Raw genomic sequence first — 16,335 nt, forward strand, 5'->3', positions numbered from 1 at the left:
AATTGCTTTTCAAGTGTGTTTAGAGAAATTGAGGGAGATTCTTTACCTGGATAAATGTCTCTCTAATAATACTTTTCCCTTGCATACACAAAGAAAGAATGGAGCTCTTTCAGCTTGTTTTGTAGAACTTGCTTTTGAGAAACTCTGGTAGGAACCACACATTTGCATCAGTCTCCTCAGAAAAATGGATTTGGCTCTCCTCGTTCCAGTAGTTGAGAGAGGGTGTTTTGTCAGTCAGCTGGTTTCCTCTTGATGTTAGCCGATTTCAGCTAGGGAATCTGGGGTAGGCTTACTTCACAGTGTTTGTCTGAGAGAGTACAGTATTGGTTTTTTTACTCCTTGGCTTCTTCAGCTCAAACCTTTGCATTTGCACTCACAATGCACATATACTCACATTCAGTTCTGGGCCACTTGCACATTGTACGTTTAAAGGAAATTTACCTTTTCATTAGAGTTACATTTGCAGCTGTGATCAATGTGTTGCTGGTGTTTTGCCTCTGGTGGTTATCTGAAATTTCCCCTCTGAGGGGATGTAATGGATTTTCTTGTGTCCTGCTTATACCCTGCTGCAGATGTCTGAATTTCCTCTGCAGGTTAGGTCAAAGTGAATTTTAGGATATATTGTTTCTTACCTTTGAACCGTTTTTTCAAGTTAGATAGTTGCATCAGAATGTCATGATTTTCGGAGTGGACTTTTTTTTTCCGTACAGATGGACCTCTAGCCTATCAGATAATTGGAACTATGTATAACCAAAGGAATTTATCTACCTGAGATGACAGGTAGCCTGAGACAGCTGCTTTAAGATGTGCATTGAATCATTCATGTCAAGGAGTTACCAACACCAAAAGCCACTTCTCTGATATCCCCCTTTGAGAAAATGCCATGCATTTGGCCATGTAAACCTTAATACCAAGGAGCTAAGGTGAGGAGTCTTTCCTGATGCAGTCAAGGGGAGAAGAATCAGCTTATTCTCTTGAGAAATATAAATAGGAATGCTTTCACACCTTCGTGTCTGGGCAGGAAAGAGGTGTCCTCTGCCAATGTCAAAATCTTTCCAGAGAGTAGCATACTGACTCTTTTCAGTTTGAGAAATTTGATCAGGTACATTAATGCAGTGTTTCTTAAGGAGAATTAAAGTCCAGTTTCTCTAACACAGCCAAAATCATATTGAAATTCCATGTATCTCTTTCCATTTTCATGTCTTTAAGATTCAGTAGAACATTTTCAATTTACAACCATTGCATTTTTTTTTAGAACAGTTAAACTTTCAGCTCAGTTCTCATAATAATGCACAAGGAATTGAAGCAGATAAACTATTAATACTAGCGGGATTAATTCCCTAAGAGCAAGAGGAAAATATTCAAGAGCTTTCAGAAAATAAATGCCTTCCGCCTTCATAATGTAATTAAATTGTAGTTAGAGGTGCATTATACATTGTCAGTTAAAGGGGGGAACCAGCACTAATATCGTCAATTAGTTTAAAAATAATGTTAATTTAAAGAAAATACCTGCAGCTCAATTTCTTTTAAACATTTCAAGCAAGATTCTCCCAGGTCAGAGAAGAGGACTGTAGGCAGGATCCTCTTCACATGCCGTTAGCAGCATAGGAACCACTGAGTTACACTCATGGAGACTACTTTAAGGGCCAGGTTGATTTGGATTGTAGCAGGAGGTTGGATTAGATGATCTCTTTAGGTCCCTTCTAATGTGAATTACTGTATTATCTTGTAGCAACCCAGTAGACCAGAAGTGGGCTCGCAAGCATCATGCAGTCATCCGCCACCTTCCAGAGGCCAGGAGTTTGTAAACTAGGGCTGACCACATCCCGTGTCTCAGTGGCAGCCCAGGAGAGCTGCAGCTATGAGGCAGCTTCCCAGGTCTCCCTTCTCATCCCTCCCTGGGCTCTGTGACTCACTGAAATGGGCAGAAGTTTAACTCCTAAATCTTTGCCCGCAACCCATACCTACTATGTTTCCATAGTATGTCTCTTTGGAGCTGATAATTCATATGCAATTCAATACTGCCTCCATCTGCTGGTTTAACCCTGGGTTTCACCAGTATGTTGTTTAAAGCAAATATGTGACCCTGTAATTAGACACAGAGACTAGCAAGTGGGGAGGAGAGTTTTAGGGGAAAGATGCTAAGTTCAGCTTTTGTTCATGCTTGCTGAATTTGAAAGTTTTTCAGATAAAGATGTGGAACTTAGGAGAAGACAAAACTATTGCTAGAGAAAAAAAAATCTGTGAGAGTATAACTGAAATGGGGGTAAAGAAAGGAAACCTATGGATGAGAATGGTGTACCGCAGACCGGAAGACAATAAGATGTTGAAAACTGTTATAAGTGAGCTGCACAAAGGTGTACTAGAGAGGACTGTGCATGACAGAGGAACTTGAGTTTCTACATTTATATTTATTCCCTTGAACAAATGCAGCCACAGGACCTTTGCTTGTTAGGTTTAGTTTCTGTTCTGTTAAAGTCTAGATTAGAGACTAGCACAGACTGAGGAGTATAGGCTGCCTTGGGGGTCACAGGTGGTGGCATCACTTGCCTCAGCTGGGTGGTGGGTGATGTCTTCTTCGGAGTCACTGAACTTTGATCTAAGAATTTGTTCTTAAAATCAGAGTCCTGACTATCCATTACAGTGTGAGGAGAATTGACACAGACCAAGAAGAGTATTAAGCAGTGTATCTTTCTGAAGGATACAATTTGCGCTATCAATTGCTTTGAAATGCTAGGTCCTTAAGAATAAAGGTCTCCTAGTCCTTAACTCTTCCTTTGAAAAGCATAGGTAATTTTTCAGAGATAACACATCTAGATAGCTCAGTAAACTAGAAAAATTGATGTTCTGCAAATATACTGGATTGAAAGGCTGCGCTGAGGAATAAGCTTCTGCAAAAGGGAGAATTAGAAAGTGCCTAGGAAGCAGATGGGTACATTTAGCATAATACGGTCTACATGCAATCTGTATCTTAGTCACTTCTTCTCTGAGATTAAAGATCTGAAATGTGTATTCATGAGCTTTCAGGCAGCGTCTAGTACAATGAGATTACAAAGGTACTTGGTTCCTCTGTGTAATATTGTAAATTTTAGATTGTGTGGAGATAACCATGTGAAAGAACTGAAAAGTCAAATATCCGAGAATTAGAAAAATCCAAACCTTATGCTTTTAAGCCTCAATGTATCAGTTTAGGCCTGTGGAGCAAGAACAGTATGCAGCTTCCTGAGTCTTAGTGCGCCATGACCTATGAGAAGAGTCAAGAGGTCTCATGGCAAAGGCTGTTGAAACACCTCAAAGGAGTAGATGTGCTTTGTGACAGTGAGCACACAGGGACCAGCAATGGACATGCTATTTGTCTCATGGTTTAACCGTGTGTTGCTATATTATGCTTGTGTTGTGATTTCAGCATTTGCTGACTTACACTTCTAAAAATGGCATGCAATGCCAAATAGATCAATAGGTAAACTAGATGTTCAGGCATTAAACCCTCCTTGTTGGAATATCTAAAGGAACCTGGTGAGAGATTGTTGAATTCTGACTCCATGGGAGGTACGGAAATAGTTCAAAAGAGGCAATTTCTTCTCTTATTTATAAATGCATCGTAACATCCTGATTGTCAATTCAGCCCGGTAATAATACATTTCTGAAGTATGCATATATTTTTCATTGGAATGTGGAACACTTTATTCTAGAACACTACATTTTTCAGGACTTGAATAAGTAGTTGTGGGTCGTATAAACTCTTTAAATAGACTGGATTCAGCCATAAACTCAATATTTGTAATTCCTCACCAAGGAAACTAAAGCCTTTTGTGGAATACTTGAGAATGAAGCAAAGCATTTTAAGACTATCACTCTGTAGTAACAGTCAAAATGATTATTCTTTCACATATGAAGCGTGTGACTGAATGAAATAGAAACTAAGTTATACATTTCAGGTTATTGTCCAAATACAATCTAAAATGATGGGCCTGAGAGCTTTGAATATTTATCTGGTCTAAGAAAGGTATGAAATGAAAACAGAGATTGTCTCTTCAAAGAGTTACTCCTTTGTACCTTGTTAAGGGTTTTCAAGTGTCTGTCATCTTAGCTAAACTACTCATTTGGGCAGGTATTGAAAATATATAAATAAAATTAGATATAGATCAAATAAACACTCTCTGCCTCTTTTTTTTATGTGAGTATACCACTGAATATTGCTGTTAAAACTTATATTTCATAGTTTGCTTTTGTGGAGGTTACAGTCAGGTTTTCTTTGTCTCCTATTTATTTTTCTAAGCTCTATTTAATATAATCCTTTGTATCCCTAGACTACACGTGAATTTTCTTACAAGGACTAGATTAAATTTAGTCTTGGCCTGTGTCAGTAATAGCTGAACCAAGCAGGACATTTTGAAGCATAAATTCACAAATCACAGTCAAATCATATCAATCACTTCTTGAGCATATGGTGGTCATTTTTATCCACCAAACCACTGGAGATTTAGGATAAGGTTGAGTAATCAGTACATAGATAATCACTGAAAGTACGTAAGTTTAATTAAAGTATGTAAGTGTAATCTGAAAGTATAGAAATGTAATTAATATTACAAAAAGTTTAGGAGCTACAGTGTCACAAATGCAACCATGGCATCACAAACTTTGCTTAGAAAAGCCATCACATTGCAATAATAACAGTTATTACTAGTAAGTCACATCACAGTTGTGGTAATTTTTTTGTGGTAAAAATTTTAGTCATAGTGTTAATAAAAACCCTCTTAGCACATATCGTTAATAAGATGTATGGGAAGTTGCTTCATAAATAAGCCCTTTAACCTGACTATTTGGAATATTCAATGTCATCATCTCCTTCCCTCTTTCATTTCAAGGAAATTTCAAAATGTGTTTAATGGGTCTTTGTTCCCTCATTTGCTCTGTAGAAAACATAATTAACTGCACCTGGAGTGCTCCCCGTATAAATAACGCACATACATATTTTTATATGTATATTTTTATGAGATATATATATTCACATGTAGAACAAACCAGCAGTTAAATGATCTGCAGTATCACAATATGCGAACAAGCCTTTTATACTTCTGAGCACTGACAAGTGACTTTTCAGATGAGAATACAGCATTTGTTCTCCTTTTCATGGAAAAGCTCATAAATCTTAAGCAGAAATATTCACCATCTTTTTACATGAGCACTTTTTTGTTTTCTCTAGTTATGAGGCTAATAAACCTGTCACAGACTGATGTCCATGGATAAACAGAAAGTCTCCCCAGCACACTTGGACACTTGGCCAGGGATCATTTACAACAGAGTTCTATCATCTCTGTCTTCACAGAAGAACTATACTGCAGAGCATGATGCTTCCACATCTGAGTGAAGTGGTTTGGTTTCTTTCCACCAGCAATTCTAAGGCTCAGTCTCTTTGTTTTCCCTCCTGGAGTATTTTTTTTATGGCTTCCTCTGAGCAGCAGTCCAGCACTGTAAGTTTTTTTGCTTTGGGTTTTGGGGGCTTTTCTTGACAGGCTAAAGGTTGACATTGATAAAAGCTTACACATGGTATATCAATTGTCATATTAATTATTCTTTATCTGTTAATATTGGTTAAACACAATTATCCCTGCATAAGTTATTATGCTGCCTGTTTAGTATCTGCAAATGGGCTGCTGTTATGGGTATGCATTTGGTTTAAATACATGGCCCCATTATTGCTGAGAAAAAAATAAGAATAGTTACAAGTTATCCATATTCTCTGCTTCTAAGCAGGAAAAATAGTGTTCCTGAAGAGCAGCTGCTTTTACCCCATTCATTCTATCAATTATCTAAAGAAAGGAATGGCAGATGCAGCGAGGGTAAGAAGAAAGTGCCATCTAATTCCTGAGTAGTCACTGAAAAGGGTTTTGCATTCCAGTTTAGCAAAAATTGAATAATCTCAAGGTTTCGTAGCACAGCAGCAGAAATGTATTTATTTAATTGTGCCCTCCAAACACAGCTCTGTAAAACCACTGTGAACTGAAAACTAACTTGAAATATTACTTGAATTAAGTCATTTTACAGAGATGAGGCTGCTGCAATATAATACTTCTAATGAAATTCGAGGAGTACAGTTCTTACCGCCAAACTTACTGAAACTATAGGGGGACCCCTAAAGACAAATAAACCAGTGTAGTTATGTAGTTCAAAATTATAGCTGTAGTCTGAATTAGACAGCTGTTATTTCTCTTCTTTAAAACCACACATCAAAAATTAAATCAGCATGCATTGGAATAAAGAGAACAAGAAAAGTAAAGTGGAGCATAACGTTTTAGGGCAAAAGAAATTGGGATTGTACTAATTGACCCCGGTGTTCTGGGTCAGATATAAATTCTTGAAGAAGACACATGTTCTATTTGAAAAAGTCCAGAGGAGTTTGTAAAAAAGGTAAAGTACACTAAAATGTTAATGAAGATGCAGTTTTAATGAAATTTTCTAAGAAGAGATTAGCAGTGGTAACATCTAGAAGTATAATTTTCTTTACGTGCAGCAGATTCAGTGCCTGAGTATTGTCAGGGAACACTGAGGAGAAGCCTGTGACTTGTGACCAGCACCTGAATTGTGCTGTCACTGAATGAGAGCATAGACTTGCCATACTCCTTTCCTCATGCTCTGCTTAACAGGCAAGCAAAAAGAACAGTTCCTAATTTTGACTTGTTCTAGCATCCACATGGGGTCAGGAGATGGTTGCGTTGCATGGCAGTGATACCTTATATTTTCCTTTACCAGAAGTTGGAGCATGGATGCATTTTTGATTCTGGAAGGATTGTCTTCTACATCTGCCCATTCTATACCTGCCACACACAGTGAGGCTGAGTAGAGTGATGGAGAGATTCAGTGCAGGAGTGGACTCCCCATGGAGTCAGCTGCAGTGTTTTCAGAGAAAACCAGATGATGTTAAAGGTTTAAGCCAAAGATGAAGTCATCCTAATCTTCCACAGCACAACATTCTTGGTCTTCTGTCCTACCCACTTTCTCCTGCATTGCTTTGTGCAGTCTTCTCCCTCTAGGAGCAGCTGTAGCGGCAACATGAAGGGGCAGTCTACTTTTTTGTTTTCTCTTCTGCTGAGAGCAGCAGCATAGGAAAGAGAATTTTAGGTTTTCCTTCTTGCAGTAGTGGAAGAAAAGCATCTCTGGTGCATCCTTTAGTGGGGCTGATGAGCAATCTGAGTGAGTATGAGAATTTTAGGGTACAGAGCATACCTACCTTTTCAACAGTAATCTGTGATCTACCTTACTATGTCAGGGACAGATAGCAGTGCTCTGCCATAACCATGCAGTACAATACATATTGTCATACCTCATAGTGGTTAAGCAGATCAAAATCTCTTTAGCTTTATAAGATAAGCAGTAGGCTTGACTGTACCTAAGAAAATATATGTAAAGTGCGACTTGCTATATTGTTACAGCGCATCTGCTGCCCGAATTCTTGGTTCAGTTTTGATCATTTTTCTCGACAAGCTTGACAGCTGTGATGACAATTAAGAGAGTATATGTGGGAGAGGAGAGAAATCTGTATATAATAAGAATTTTAAAAGAGGAATATTGTGTGAGTTCTATGTATCAAATACTGTAAAGTACGCAGACTTTGTGAAGATTGCAGAGTAACAAAGCAGAACACAAAATGTGAAAACAGAATATTTTAAACTGATAAAAGATACACTGCAGCCAACACAAACACGTACTTACCGATAAATGTCATGGAGTCATAAAGTCCAGCAGGCTTTGAAAGGGAACTGAAAAATTTTATTGTTATGGCATGGGAATATTATGGAAATGAGAAAAAGCAGGACGAACCAGGCGCAGTGTTTGTTATGTATATACTTTGGTTGAAAGTGCAGAACAGACTCCACTACTAATACACCAAAGCATACAATATTACATAATAATATTGTATCAGCACAAGAGCATAATCATTACTGTCTGCCATAACTGAGCTATACCCAAGATCTGATCCAAACTTCACTGAATATCAATCGAAAGACCTTCAGTGACTTCAGTATGCTTGTGATGAGTTAGTACAGCAATAAGGGAACAGCTTATGCTACTCCTGCCTCTAATAACTTATTTAATTAATGCTTGGCTGCGAAGACCTCTTAGAGGTGGTTGCAGCACGTCAGTGAGAACCAAAATGCCCTGTGCTGGATTTACCCAGGATTTACCCAGGCCGTGACGTGATCCTTTTATAGAAAAAGTAATGAAGCAATTAGGTCTTGGCTACTACTAAAATGCCTTCAAAACAATTGTCACAATCCCTGAATATGTTCAAATGGATTCTTCGGTGTCCTCACATATCTTTCTAAGGACATATGTAAACATAAGGTGAAGCTGTAATTTGAGGCCCTGGTTGGCTAATACACAGCACTTAGAAAACACAGTGGGGCCCTGGCTCAAGCACTGGGTGACATTCAGAGTGTGATAGTGAAGTTCAAAGCTCATGTACAGTTTGTTGTTACTGGCAGTTTTGGAGTATGAATGGACTGCAGATGAAGTGAAACAAGTGTGTTCAACCTAAATTCCTTACCATATAAGCCATAATACCTTGCAGCACCATAAATACTAGATCAATATTAGACAGGCAAGTCTGCCTTAGGGTGACTAAAGTACAGAAAAGAACATGGAAATATAACATTTCAACCTAGTCTGATCCAAGTTCACAGCAATAGAAACTCATTCACAAATTAGAGAAAAAAGCATTGCATAGATATGTGCTAAATATTCAGGATGAAGCATTAGAAGGGATCATAGAATCACTTAGGTTTGAAAGGACCTTGAAGATCATTGATGCCAACCATTAACATAGCACTAAACCAAATCCCCAAGTGGTCATAGAATCATAGAATAGTTAGGGTTGGAAAGGACCTCAAGATCATCTAGTTCCAACCCCCCTGCCATGGGCAGGGACACCTCACACTAAACCATCCCACACAAGGCTTCATCCAACCTGGCCTTGAACACTGCCAGGGATGGAGCATTCACAACCTCCCTGGGCAACCGATTCCAGTGTCTCACCACCCTAACAGGAAAGAATTTCTTCCTTACAGCCAATCTAAACTTCCCCTGTTTAAGTATGAGCCCGTTACCCCTTGTCCTGTCACTACAGTCCCTTAATGAAGATTCCCTCCCCAGCATCCCTATAGGCCGCCTTCAGGTACTGGAAGGCTGCTCTGAGGTCCCCACGCAGCTTTCTCTTCTCCAGGCTGAACAGCCCCAACTTTCTCAGCCTGTCTTCATATGGGAGGTGCTCCAGTCCCCTGATCATCCTCGTGGCCCTCCTCTGCACTTGTTCCAGCAGTTCCATGTCCTTTTTATGTTGAGGACACCAGAACTGCACACAATACTCCAGGTGAGGTCTCACAAGAGCAGAGTAGAGGGGCAGGATCACCTCCTTCGACCTGCTGGTCACGCTGCTTTTGATGCAGCCCAGGATACGGTTGGCTTTCTGGGCTGCAAGCGCACACTGCTGGTTCATGTTCATTTTCTCATCGACCAGCACCCCCAAGTCCTTCTCTGCAGGGCCGCCCTGAATCTCTTCTATGCCCAGCCTGGGATTGCTCTGACCCAGGTGTAGGACCTTGCACTTGTCATGGCTGAACTTCATAAGGTTGGCATCAGCCCACCTCACAAGCGTGTCAAGGTCCCTCTGGATGGCATCCCTTCCCTCCAGCTCATCAACCGGACCACACAGCTTGGTGTCATTGGCAAACTTGCTGAGGGCGCACTCAATCCCACTGTCCATGTCACCGACAAAGATGTTGAACAAGACCGGTCCCAGCACCGATCCCTGAGGGACACCACTCGTTACTGGTCTGCAGCCAGACATCCAGCCATTGACCACAACTCTTTGTGTGCCACCATCCAGCCAGTTCTTTATCCACCGAGTGGTCCATCCATCAAATTGATATCTCTCCAATTTAGAGAGAAGGATGTTGTGTGGGACAGTGTCGAACGCTTTGCACAAGTCCAGGTAGATGACATCAACTGCTCTACCCCTGTCCATCAGTTCCGCAGCCCCATCATAGAAGGCCACCAAATTGGTCAGGCAGGAATTTCCCTTAGTGAAGCCATGCTGGCTGTCACCAAACACCTTGTTGTTTTTCATGTGCCTTAGCATGCCTTCCAGCAGAATGTGCTCCAAGATTTTGCCAGGCACAGAGGTGAGACTGACTGGTCTGTAGTTCCCTGGTCATCCATTTTCCCCTTCTTGAAAATGGGGGTTATATTTCCCTTTTTCCAGTTGTCAGGAGCTTCACCTGACTGCCATGATTTTTCAAATACGATGGCCAGTGGCTTAGCAACTTCATTCGCCAGCTCCTTCAGGACCCGTGGATGGATTCCATCAGGTCCCGTGGACTTGTGTACATTCAGGTTTTTAAGATGGTCTCGAACCAGATCCTCTCCTACAGTGGGCCCAAGGTCTTCATTCTCACAGTCACTGCGTCTGCCTTCCAAGACTTGGTTGGTGTGGTCAGAGCCTTTGCAGTGAAGACTGAGGCAAAGAAGTCATTCAGAACCTCAGCCTTCTCCAAATCCTGTGTAGCCAGTTCTCCCAATAGCTTCTGGAGGGGGACTACATTGTCCTTAGTCTGTTTTTTATTCGCTACATACCCATAGAATCCCTTCCTGCTATCTTTCACATCCCTAGCCAAGTTTAATTCTAACTGGGCCTTAGCCTTCCTAACCTGGCCCCTAGCTTCCCGGACAACATCCCTGTATTCTTCCCAGGCTGCCTGTCCTTGCTTCCACCTTTTATAATCCTCTCTTTTCCTTCGAAGTTTCCTCAGCAGCTCCTTATCCATCCAAGGAAGTCTCCTGGCCCTCCTGCTGCACTTCCTTCTAGTTGGGATGCAACACATCTGCATATCTCTTAAATACTTCGAAGGATGGTGACCACTTCCCCGGACAGCCTGCTCCAATGCTTGACAACCCTTTTGGTGAAGAATTTTTTCCTAATATCCAACCTAAACCTCCCCTGGCACAGCCTGAGGCTGTTACCTCTTGTCCTTCACTTATTACTTGAAAGAAGAGACTGACCACTACCTCACTACAGCCTCCTTTCAGGTAGTTGCAGAGAGTGATAAGGTCCCCCCAAGCCTTCTCTTCTACAGACTATACACTCCCAGTTACATCAGCCGTTCCTAATCACACTTGTGTTCCAGACCCTTCACCAGCTTCTTTGCCCTTCTCTGGATCTGCTCCAGCACCTCAATGTCTTTCCAGGAGGGGAGGCAAAACAGAGTGCGGTATTCAAGGTCCTCACCAGTGCTGTATCATCCCAGGGTGGTGCAGATAAAGCCATTCTGTCTGAGGAGAGTAGAGAGAGTCATCTGGAGACAGATCGTGCTGTGTCATTTGACCTTACATGGCCAAAGAATAGTCCTTGGCCCTTTTTTAAAACATGTAGCCTGTAAGTATGGAGGTTTAGCAAAGAAAAATCTGTAAGAATATGTTGGCTGGTGATAATCTTCAAAAAATGAACTTTATTTTGCATTATCAATGTAACAGAGACTGTAATGATTAATAGTATAGTTAAGAGAAAACACATTGTACTTTTGTGCTTGCCTACGTTAGATTTATTATACTGCTATGCCATGCACATACATCTTAGAGAAATGGGAATTGTGTAAAGCTAGTTGCAAATGAAAGCTCAGCCATGCTGTCAGAAAGTTCTCACCACTGCACAGACATGCACCTTCCCATTGCCTCCAAAGCAGGTTGTTACATTTACTGTCATATTGTATGAAATGAAAAGCAAGATGCAGCACTTTTAAATGTTCATGTAGAATATTCTTGGGCAGGAAATGCGTAAGGTCTGGCTATACTTTTAAAGACAAAAGGAGGCTTCAAAAGGGCTGTGCGTTTGAAAGTATATGGAAATATGTGCACTGTGTAACTGGCATCTTTTGAGAGATTAGATTCAGTCTTGTCCTAAATGAGGCATCTGGTGTTAGATCTCAAACTGCAAAGTCTACGTCATTGCATGAGACTGTGGATTTCCATATAAGTTAAGGTTAAAAAAAAGTGTTCTTTTTTTCTTTGAGGATCTTTGGAGCTCCCATTTGCCATCAGTAGAAGAACAAGCAGTGAAAGAGTGGCTGCATTTGTTCCTTGAAGAGTTTTACAGTTGTCTTAGCAGTTTCATTACACTGGCTGCCCGGTTTCCTCTTTAATCATTTAATATGGAGACAAAATATTTTTTGTATTAATAAAAAAATTCCAACGTCTCTAAACACTGGCAGGAATCTCATTTCTTAAGCTGTGAGTTCAGCATGCTGAGAGTTTTAATAAAGCCATTATTACTGGCTACTCAGTTCTCTCAAGTGCATAATTCTTTTTCTTTCAAAATGTTAATAGTGACATTTTCATTGTGAAGATTCTCCTTCTTTAAAGTACTAATATTATTGTCTATAAATCTGAAATATTTGGGGCTATTTTTCATACAACAGCAGTTATGAAGTCTGAAAGTCACCTGGCCTGCAATAGAGCCAGTCTTATCTGAAGACTTGGGGCTTTGGTGTCTAGCATCTACATGGACTGTCAGGTTAAGGGCATCCCTCTGTTGAACACTACTTGCTGATGCTCCTTAGGGAACTAACATGCCTAATTGTCGGCCAGAAAAATTTGCAAAATCCTCTCTTCCACATAACGTGTTTTCTTTCCTTGAAGAGATAGGGGTATCTAAGATCAGGATGCTCAAAAGCCTAAACTCAAAGTCACTTCATCTAGCTCATAGGGAACAGTGAAATCCCTTGAGTAGCACCATTGTTAGCATTTAGCCAACCTAACACTGGACTGCAGGGACTTGGGGTTTCATTGACCCCAAACATTTTAACCTTAATTTGAAGTGCCTGAACACTTTCTGTAACAAACAAAAAAGTGTAGAACAGGCTTTTATTTCAGAGAGCTGTAAAAGCAGGGTGTTGTGCATTCTCTTTTATTCAAAACCTGGGGAAATGCCATAGATTTTATAGTCAACAAAAGAGAGCTGGAAAACCAGTGCCCTCCTCTGTCTGACAGCATGTAACTCATTTTCCACAAAGAGAACATTCTCCTTGGCCTGGTAGATAGGTGATCTGTGCAGTGTTAAAACTGTGAGAAAGACAGACAAAAGGGAGCAAGGTCCCATTCCAGAGCAGTCTGCAGCAAGGCTGGGCAGCTGCACTGCATGGGAGAGTGCATGGAGGATTCTGACCCCTTCAACTGGTGTTCCACATACCAGGACAGGTCTGCATTGCTCCATTTTTGTGCAGAGATGTAAGATCTGTTTTCTAAAAGCAATGTGTGTAGAGAACGCCAGACTGATTTTGAGTTACTTTTATGTCCAGCTGGTTAGTCCTCTACATAAGTGTTTGAAAACACCCCACTGTTACACCATCTGCTCTGATCCCAACTCTGAAGCTCTCTTATCCCTTTCCAATCCCTCTGACTTCCACAAGCCATACCAGTCCTTACTTCTCTGCTGTCCAGCCTCCAAACCCTGTTTTCCAATTGCATGGTACCACCACCATTTCCAAGCACCAAGGGTCCTTTATGATTTATGATCTACTGCCTACTTCTGCCTTCTTGGCCTTCTCTTCCATTTTACACAGAGAAAACTCAAGTGTCTTTAGCCGTTCCATCTTCTTCCCACTTGCCAGCAAACAGAAAGCCTGCCCTATTCACCTCAAGCCTTTTGCCTCATAGCCTCATACAGAAGTGCTGGTGTAAGGATGGACCCAGTTGCCACACGAGGTGTTCCCGCTATCTGTGGGAATCAGCAGCTACTGTACGGGGGGGGGGGGGGGGGGTGGGGTGGTGGGGGGGTGGAACTGCAGATCCAGAAATAACTTGCTGAAGGATAAGAAATTATTATGCATGAACTGCTCCATGACAGTGACCCTGGTTCACATTATTTCCTCATGTTAAACAGGAGACGGTTTGCCTCTTCATAAAGGCGTATCACATTTACTCCAGGGTAGGAACATGCCCCTGGGCAGTCACCATGATAAGTTTTTTTCTTCATGTGTCCACACAGCTTTCTCTGTTTTGAAGCCAAATAATCACGTGCAACATGACTGGTAAACTGGTACTATCAGGTATCACACTTAATCTTTGCACCCTGCTTCCTCTCCTCTGCCCATTTACCAGGGACAGGGTCGAAAGGAGAAACTAGAACAATTCGCAGAAACTAAAACAATTTTCTGGTCCAGCAATCTGAAGAATTATGTGTATTACAACTAAGGAGTGACACAGAAAAGAAACAGCTTAACAGCATGTGAAATGGTTTGCAGGATTGATCTAAATTACCAGTGTAGCTGTATGCTTAAGTGTAATTCTGGTGCTAATTACCAGCTGAGCCTGGGGAAGCTAGGGTTTTGATTTAGGCAGCTTAAGTGGCAGTCAGTAACAACTTGTGTACCTATGCAATGAAATTTCCTGTATTTAAATTCTGAATTTCATGCAAAGTAAATAGAAAAAAAAAAACCAACCAACCCACCACCCCCTAAAAAACAACAACAACAACAAAAAAACCCAACCCAAACCTGGAAGTGTTTATGACAGTTCTCTCTCCAATGAAATCCATTAAAGAACAATTCATTCTAATGTTACATTGTGGCACCAACAATGGATACTGGTATAGAATCGAAACATGAGGGAGTTTATTTTCTGTTCTAGTTCTTGCTTGCCTAACAGGATTTTATTTAGGAAATATGTGAGAAGACCACTGTCATTGTGAAACAATTGGCTGTGATCAAAGTTTAACCTCAGATATCAATAACATTCTCACACTTTTTATGATTTCGGACTACTTTCTCATCTGTTAAGATGGATAGTGTCTCTGACTGTAAGCTGTAGCTTCAAAATATGTACAATATTGCATGTAGCTAGGAGCACTTGATTACCTCCCTGAATATAGAATGCGTTTGTGTAGCTATGTTTCAGTTAAGAAGGTACAATATGTGTCTTATTTTCAGATTAGCGGATAGTTTTAGACAAGACGAGAAGGAGATTCTTCGTACAATGTCGTATGTGTCACTCCGCAGAAATTTTCATAACTTTGTTTCCACTGAAAGCAGAGACAACTGACATTTCATATATAAGTGAAGAAAAGGCATACCAATCTAAGTAGACACAAATATCAGCTTTTGAAATATAAAGATGGAAACAGCTATAGAAAAATTGCACTTCATATGACCTAGAATCCTCAGAAACCCATACAATTTTCTTTCAGTATGTGCACAAACTGACTTCAGATTTATGGTAACTCTGTAAGCCACAGAAGCCACAAAATCCAGATGATTTTGTTTTCTTTGATCTAAAATGGTGAAATTGATGATGACTCATGCGCAAGAACTGCAATTTTTCTGAGTCAGCATTGAGGATTCAGAAGTATCCAGCCGATGTAAAAGCGAGGTTTCCAGCATGGCTGCAACGCTGTCAAGTAAGCAAACAAATGCAAACACATTTTGTGTATGCAGTAATTAAAGTCTGAGTCTGAATCTTCTGAGGCCTTGGAACAAGGGCAGCAATTGCAGGACATATACTGCTTACTTGGGAATGGTGAGGTGCAGAAAATGCAGTTTACAAACAGAAGTGGCTTCCGAGATACCTGTTGAGGAATAGTGGTGGGCTTGGTATGCGGCTTGGTATCCTGGAGGGTCTGATGCTTCCTGGCCTGCTTCCTCATGCTGCTGAGGATTTACTGAGCAACCTCTGCTCCAGCTCTGCCCAGCTGCCAGTCATGTCCATGCAGTCCAGGCGCAGGGATTGCTCCTGAATTTTGTACTAAGTCACAAACAGCTTGTCAAACACTACTGAGCCCTTCTGTCATAGAGGAATGGAAACATCCTGCCAAAGGCTTTTGAAAGTGTTTCCCCCAAGACTTTTCAAAATGCTTATTATAACTAGCACTAAACCTTTCAACTGAGCTTCAGCTGGTAGACTTAAAAATATTCTCTATTTCACCTTAAAATACATCATGTGCTCTGCAGCTATCAGAGGCTGGATTATACAGAGTGTCTCTATTTCCAGTCATAGGCTCAAGGCAACATCAAACTCCCATGAACTCAGAAGTCATCAGCTTTCTGACAGTACATGATTTAGCTCTCAGCTTCCTAGAACTTTTCTGATTGCCCCCTTCTATTTGGACTGGGATGCTTGCTGCTTGTGTGGGTGGACCTTGGCAGGTTTCTAGTCACCCAGACAGCAGCTTTCTTGCTTCCCCTCCTCAAGAGGATGGGGGGAAATAGATTGAAATAGCTGATCTGTTGAAATAAGGACAGGGAGATCACATACCGGTTATCCTCACATGCAAAACAGAAAACTTGGGGA

Source organism: Lathamus discolor, chromosome 2 (assembly GCF_037157495.1).
Source record: "Lathamus discolor isolate bLatDis1 chromosome 2, bLatDis1.hap1, whole genome shotgun sequence".
NCBI lineage: Eukaryota > Metazoa > Chordata > Aves > Psittaciformes > Psittacidae > Lathamus > Lathamus discolor.